The sequence below is a fragment of the Schistocerca gregaria genome, unplaced genomic scaffold (assembly GCF_023897955.1).
Source record: "Schistocerca gregaria isolate iqSchGreg1 unplaced genomic scaffold, iqSchGreg1.2 ptg000350l, whole genome shotgun sequence".
Lineage (NCBI taxonomy): Eukaryota > Metazoa > Arthropoda > Insecta > Orthoptera > Acrididae > Schistocerca > Schistocerca gregaria.
The window spans coordinates 4,094,888-4,102,961 of NW_026061810.1; the positions used below are offsets into that span (position 1 = coordinate 4,094,888).

Below are 8,074 nucleotides of genomic sequence, written 5' to 3' on the forward strand. Positions count from 1 at the left end.
AGACTGAGAAACAAGACCACACAATTTGTGCATTCGGAATCGAAGGCAGGCCGTCCCTCGCCGCATTTGCTACGATGGCCATTTGCTACTTCTGCAGAAGCGGCGGCGGCGACGACGACGACGACGACGACGACGACGAAGATCGCGAGAGACTCTGAGATATGTGAGAAATACATCTATAAAATGTAATTCAGACTGCCTCGTCCCACCTTATGCTGTACCGCTTTGGCAAATGCTTTATCTGCGCCATTCGCCTTAATCACATCTGAGAGTAAATCTTAAAAAAACGCCTGTCGCTAATTGTTCGTCATCACAGGTACTGTTTGCTATACGGCCACGACGCGCAACTGATTTCCAAAATTCATCTTTCTCCTGTGAGGATGGAACTTACGACCCATGGTTTATTAGACCAGTGCTCTACCACTGAGCTAAAGAGGCGCGGCCTAGCGGTACTCTTGGGTACTTCGTCCTTACGGTCGTCTGCATCATCAGACTTTAGCTGACAACACTTCATATTACCGGCTAATATTTGCAGCTATGGCGACAAATTACTGCTTGGCTACACATCTGACACGTAACCGATGTGCTCTCCAAACCACAACACTTGCATTTCAGAACATGTCTTTTACACATGTCTACAAAATCACCTTCACCTTCAAATACAGTTTCCTTGCGACTGACAGAGTCGTAGGCAAAGTTTAAAGTTGCTATTTCCATTAAATCTCGTTAATCAGAAAAACGGTAATTTACACCTGCAGCGGAACAAAATTCCGTTTCGCCCAGCGTCTGGCTCGAACCCACGACCCTGGGATTAAGTGTCTGACGCTCTACCGACTGAGATAGCCGGCTACCTCGGTGAATATTTGCCGGGTAGCACGTCACACAGTACTCGTTTGGGTTGGGTGGTCCCATACAGCATCTCTCCATGCTGCCTAATGTTTTCCTAACGTCACACTCGTCACGCACTTCACTTTTATGTCATAATCATTTCTGAGAGGCAAAGAAATTGCATGACAACAAGCAGAGCTAGTGGCGTCAAAATTAACACACATACTTTATGTGACTCAAAAGCCGAACGAGTTACTTTCCGACGTTGTTTTAGATGTGCAAGTGCCAGTCAAAACTCGCGGTGTCGGCACTCTGCCGACCATTTCGTTAGTTAACACCGGTCTTGCTGTGTGTGTTTCAAGCTCAAGAGCATCTCCAAGCAAAAAATGGTCAACAGCAACATTCAGACGGTTTCGTACTGCTCAATTGCTACATTAAAACGGTATGTTTCTTTTTCAGAACTGGAAAAACACAAGCGTGACAGCATTCGAACCTGTAATCTTCAGAGCCGAAGTCCGACGCCTTATCCATTAGGCCACACGGTCACTGACGACCAACATTTACATGTATACGACTCATCTCGAAACGCTCACACCCCTGAGGATTTGTGTTTTCGTTCTACACAGCCGCTGCCCCTTGCTCTTTCCCACCCATTCGTTACATTCAACCTCTGACGTGACCGACCAAATATAGACTGAGAAACAAGACCACACACTTTGTGCATTCGGAATCGAAGGCAGGCCGTCCCTCGCCGCATTTGCTACGATGGCCATTTGCTACTTCTGCAGAAGCGGCGGCGGCGACGACGACGACGACGACGACGAAGATCGCGAGAGACTCTGAGATATGTGAGAAATACATCTATAAAATGTAATTCAGACTGCCTCGTCCCACCTTATGCTGTACCGCTTTGGCAAATGCTTTATCTGCGCCATTCGCCTTAATCACATCTGAGAGTAAATCTTAAAAAAACGCCTGTCGCTAATTGTTCGTCATCACAGGTACTGTTTGCTATACGGCCACGACGCGCAACTGATTTCCAAAATTCATCTTTCTCCTGTGAGGATGGAACTTACGACCCCTGGTTTATTAGACCAGTGCTCTACCACTGAGCTAAAGAGGCGCGGCCTAGTGGTACTGTTGGGTACTTCGTCCTTACGGTCGTCTGCATCATCAGAATTTAGCTGACAACACTTCATATTACCGGCTAATATTTGCAGCTATGGCGACAAATTACTGCTTGGCTACACATCTGACACGTAACCGATGTGCTCTCCAAACCACAACACTTGCATTTCAGAACATGTCTTTTACACATGTCTACAAAATCACCTTCACCTTCAAATACAGTTTCCTTGCGACTGACAGAGACGTAGGCAAAGTTTAAAGTTGCTATTTCCATTAAATCTCGTTAATCAGAAAAACGGTAATTTACACCTGCAGCGGAACAAAATTCCGTTTCGCCCAGCGTCTGGCTCGAACCCACGACCCTGGGATTAAGTGTCTGACGCTCTACCGACTGAGATAGCCGGCTACCTCGGTGAATATTTGCCGGGTAGCACGTCACACAGTACTCGTTTGGGTTGGGTGGTCCCATACAGCATCTCTCCATGCTGCCTAATGTTTTCCTAACGTCACACTCGTCACGCACTTCACTTTTATGTCATAATCATTTCTGAGAGGCAAAGAAATTGCATGACAACAAGCAGAGCTAGTGGCGTCAAAATTAACACACATACTTTATGTGACTCAAAAGCCGAACGAGTTACTTTCCGACGTTGTTTTAGATGTGCAAGTGCCAGTCAAAACTCGCGGTGTCGGCACTCTGCCGACCATTTCGTTAGTTAACACCGGTCTTGCTGTGTGTGTTTCAAGCTCAAGAGCATCTCCAAGCAAAAAATGGTCAACAGCAACATTCAGACGGTTTCGTACTGCTCAATTGCTACATTAAAACGGTATGTTTCTTTTTCAGAACTGGAAAAACACAAGCGTGACAGCATTCGAACCTGTAATCTTCAGAGCCGAAGTCCGACGCCTTATCCATTAGGCCACACGGTCACTGACGACCAACATTTACATGTATACGACTCATCTCGAAACGCTCACACCCCTGAGGATTTGTGTTTTCGTTCTACACAGCCGCTGCCCCTTGCTCTTTCCCACCCATTCGTTACATTCAACCTCTGACGTGACCGACCAAATATAGACTGAGAAACAAGACCACACACTTTGTGCATTCGGAATCGAAGGCAGGCCGTCCCTCGCCGCATTTGCTACGATGGCCATTTGCTACTTCTGCAGAAGCGGCGGCGGCGACGACGACGACGACGACGACGACGAAGATCGCGAGAGACTCTGAGATATGTGAGAAATACATCTATAAAATGTAATTCAGACTGCCTCGTCCCACCTTATGCTGTACCGCTTTGGCAAATGCTTTATCTGCGCCATTCGCCTTAATCACATCTGAGAGTAAATCTTAAAAAAACGCCTGTCGCTAATTGTTCGTCATCACAGGTACTGTTTGCTATACGGCCACGACGCGCAACTGATTTCCAAAATTCATCTTTCTCCTGTGAGGATTGAACTTACGACCCCTGGTTTATTAGACCAGTGCTCTACCACTGAGCTAAAGAGGCGCGGCCTAGCGGTACTCTTGGGTACTTCGTCCTTACGGTCGTCTGCATCATCAGACTTTAGCTGACAACACTTCATATTACCGGCTAATATTTGCAGCTATGGCGACAAATTACTGCTTGGCTACACATCTGACACGTAACCGATGTGCTCTCCAAACCACAACACTTGCATTTCAGAACATGTCTTTTACACATGTCTACAAAATCACCTTCACCTTCAAATACAGTTTCCTTGCGACTGACAGAGACGTAGGCAAAGTTTAAAGTTGCTATTTCCATTAAATCTCGTTAATCAGAAAAACGGTAATTTACACCTGCAGCGGAACAAAATTCCGTTTCGCCCAGCGTCTGGCTCGAACCCACGACCCTGGGATTAAGTGTCTGACGCTCTACCGACTGAGATAGCCGGCTACCTCGGTGAATATTTGCCGGGTAGCACGTCACACAGTACTCGTTTGGGTTGGGTGGTCCCATACAGCATCTCTCCATGCTGCCTAATGTTTTCCTAACGTCACACTCGTCACGCACTTCACTTTTATGTCATAATCATTTCTGAGAGGCAAAGAAATTGCATGACAACAAGCAGAGCTAGTGGCGTCAAAATTAACACACATACTTTATGTGACTCAAAAGCCGAACGAGTTACTTTCCGACGTTGTTTTAGATGTGCAAGTGCCAGTCAAAACTCGCGGTGTCGGCACTCTGCCGACCATTTCGTTAGTTAACACCGGTCTTGCTGTGTGTGTTTCAAGCTCAAGAGCATCTCCAAGCAAAAAATGGTCAACAGCAACATTCAGACGGTTTCGTACTGCTCAATTGCTACATTAAAACGGTATGTTTCTTTTTCAGAACTGGAAAAACACAAGCGTGACAGCATTCGAACCTGTAATCTTCAGAGCCGAAGTCCGACGCCTTATCCATTAGGCCACACGGTCACTGACGACCAACATTTACATGTATACGACTCATCTCGAAACGCTCACACCCCTGAGGATTTGTGTTTTCGTTCTACACAGCCGCTGCCCCTTGCTCTTTCCCACCCATTCGTTACATTCAACCTCTGACGTGACCGACCAAATATAGACTGAGAAACAAGACCACACACTTTGTGCATTCGGAATCGAAGGCAGGCCGTCCCTCGCCGCATTTGCTACGATGGCCATTTGCTACTTCTGCAGAAGCGGCGGCGGCGACGACGACGACGACGACGACGACGACGAAGATCGCGAGAGACTCTGAGATATGTGAGAAATACATCTATAAAATGTAATTCAGACTGCCTCGTCCCACCTTATGCTGTACCGCTTTGGCAAATGCTTTATCTGCGCCATTCGCCTTAATCACATCTGAGAGTAAATCTTAAAAAAACGCCTGTCGCTAATTGTTCGTCATCACAGGTACTGTTTGCTATACGGCCACGACGCGCAACTGATTTCCAAAATTCATCTTTCTCCTGTGAGGATGGAACTTACAACCCCTGGTATATTAGACCAGTGCTCTACCACTGAGCTAAAGAGGCGCGGCCTAGCGGTACTCTTGGGTACTTCGTCCTTACGGTCCTCTGCACCATCAGACTTTAGCTGACAACACTTCATATTACCGGCTAATATTTGCAGCTATGGCGACAAATTACTGCTTGGCTACACATCTGACACGTAACCGATGTGCTCTCCAAACCACAACACTTGCATTTCAGAACATGTCTTTCACACATGTCTACAAAATCACCTTCACCTTCAAATACAGTTTCCTTGCGACTGACAGAGACGTAGGCAAAGTTTAAAGTTGCTATTTCCATTAAATCTCGTTAATCAGAAAAACGGTAATTTACACCTGCAGCGGAACAAAATTCCGTTCCGCCCAGCGTCTGGCTCGAACCCACGACCCTGGGATTAAGAGTCTGACGCTCTACCGACTGAGATAGCCGGCTACCTCGGTGAATACTTGCCGGGTAGCACGTCACACAGTACTCGTTTGGGTTGGGTGGTCCCATACAGAATCTCTCCATGCTGCCTAATGTTTTCCTAACGTCACACTCGTCACGTACTTCACTTTTATGTCATAATCATTTCTGAGAGGCAAAGAAATTGCATGACAACAAGCAGAGCTAGTGGCGTCAAAATTAACACACATACTTTATGTGACTCAAAAGCCGAACGAGTTACTTTCCGACGTTGTTTTAGATGTGCAAGTGCCAGTCAAAACTCGCGGTGTCGGCACTCTGCCGACCATTTCGTTAGTTAACACCGGTCTTGCTGTGTGTGTTTCAAGCTCAAGAGCATCTCCAAGCAAAAAATGGTCAACAGCAACATTCAGACGGTTTCGTACTGCTCAATTGCTACATTAAAACGATATGTTTCTTTTTCAGAACTGGAAAAACACAAGCGTGACAGCATTCGAACCTGTAATCTTCAGATACGAAGTCCGACGCCTTATCCAGTAGACCACACGGTCACTGACGATCAACATTTACATGTATACGACTCATCTCGAAACGCTCACACCCCTGAGGATTTGTGTTTTCGTTCTACACAGCCGCTGCCCCTTGCTCTTTCCCACCCATTCGTTACATTCAACCTCTGACGAGACCGACCAAATATAGACTGAGAAACAAGACCACACAATTTGTGCATTCGGAATCGAAGGCAGGCCGTCCCTCGCCGCATTTGCTACGATGGCCATTTGCTACTTCTGCAGAAGCGGCGGCGGCGACGACGACGACGACGACGACGACGAAGATCGCGAGAGACTCTGAGATATGTGAGAAATACATCTATAAAATGTAATTCAGACTGCCTCGTCCCACCTTATGCTGTACCGCTTTGGCAAATGCTTTATCTGCGCCATTCGCCTTAATCACATCTGAGAGTAAATCTTAAAAAAACGCCTGTCGCTAATTGTTCGTCATCACAGGTACTGTTTGCTATACGGCCACGACGCGCAACTGATTTCCAAAATTCATCTTTCTCCTGTGAGGATGGAACTTACGACCCATGGTTTATTAGACCAGTGCTCTACCACTGAGCTAAAGAGGCGCGGCCTAGCGGTACTCTTGGGTACTTCGTCCTTACGGTCGTCTGCATCATCAGACTTTAGCTGACAACACTTCATATTACCGGCTAATATTTGCAGCTATGGCGACAAATTACTGCTTGGCTACACATCTGACACGTAACCGATGTGCTCTCCAAACCACAACACTTGCATTTCAGAACATGTCTTTTACACATGTCTACAAAATCACCTTCACCTTCAAATACAGTTTCCTTGCGACTGACAGAGTCGTAGGCAAAGTTTAAAGTTGCTATTTCCATTAAATCTCGTTAATCAGAAAAACGGTAATTTACACCTGCAGCGGAACAAAATTCCGTTTCGCCCAGCGTCTGGCTCGAACCCACGACCCTGGGATTAAGTGTCTGACGCTCTACCGACTGAGATAGCCGGCTACCTCGGTGAATATTTGCCGGGTAGCACGTCACACAGTACTCGTTTGGGTTGGGTGGTCCCATACAGCATCTCTCCATGCTGCCTAATGTTTTCCTAACGTCACACTCGTCACGCACTTCACTTTTATGTCATAATCATTTCTGAGAGGCAAAGAAATTGCATGACAACAAGCAGAGCTAGTGGCGTCAAAATTAACACACATACTTTATGTGACTCAAAAGCCGAACGAGTTACTTTCCGACGTTGTTTTAGATGTGCAAGTGCCAGTCAAAACTCGCGGTGTCGGCACTCTGCCGACCATTTCGTTAGTTAACACCGGTCTTGCTGTGTGTGTTTCAAGCTCAAGAGCATCTCCAAGCAAAAAATGGTCAACAGCAACATTCAGACGGTTTCGTACTGCTCAATTGCTACATTAAAACGGTATGTTTCTTTTTCAGAACTGGAAAAACACAAGCGTGACAGCATTCGAACCTGTAATCTTCAGAGCCGAAGTCCGACGCCTTATCCATTAGGCCACACGGTCACTGACGACCAACATTTACATGTATACGACTCATCTCGAAACGCTCACACCCCTGAGGATTTGTGTTTTCGTTCTACACAGCCGCTGCCCCTTGCTCTTTCCCACCCATTCGTTACATTCAACCTCTGACGTGACCGACCAAATATAGACTGAGAAACAAGACCACACACTTTGTGCATTCGGAATCGAAGGCAGGCCGTCCCTCGCCGCATTTGCTACGATGGCCATTTGCTACTTCTGCAGAAGCGGCGGCGGCGACGACGACGACGACGACGACGACGAAGATCGCGAGAGACTCTGAGATATGTGAGAAATACATCTATAAAATGTAATTCAGACTGCCTCGTCCCACCTTATGCTGTACCGCTTTGGCAAATGCTTTATCTGCGCCATTCGCCTTAATCACATCTGAGAGTAAATCTTAAAAAAACGCCTGTCGCTAATTGTTCGTCATCACAGGTACTGTTTGCTATACGGCCACGACGCGCAACTGATTTCCAAAATTCATCTTTCTCCTGTGAGGATGGAACTTACGACCCCTGGTTTATTAGACCAGTGCTCTACCACTGAGCTAAAGAGGCGCGGCCTAGTGGTACTGTTGGGTACTTCGACCTTACGGTCGTCTGCATCATCAGAA

At 46.7% G+C, this 8,074-nt stretch overlaps 1 non-coding gene across 1 annotated transcript; it reads right to left on the reverse strand.

Moving 5' to 3' along the window:
• Positions 1-3,395: 3,395 nt before the first annotated feature.
• Positions 3,396-3,467, reverse strand: Trnai-aau (transfer RNA isoleucine (anticodon AAU)). Its single transcript has one exon. It is a non-coding gene; the product is annotated as a tRNA-Ile (tRNA).
• Positions 3,468-8,074: the final 4,607 nt, after the last annotated feature.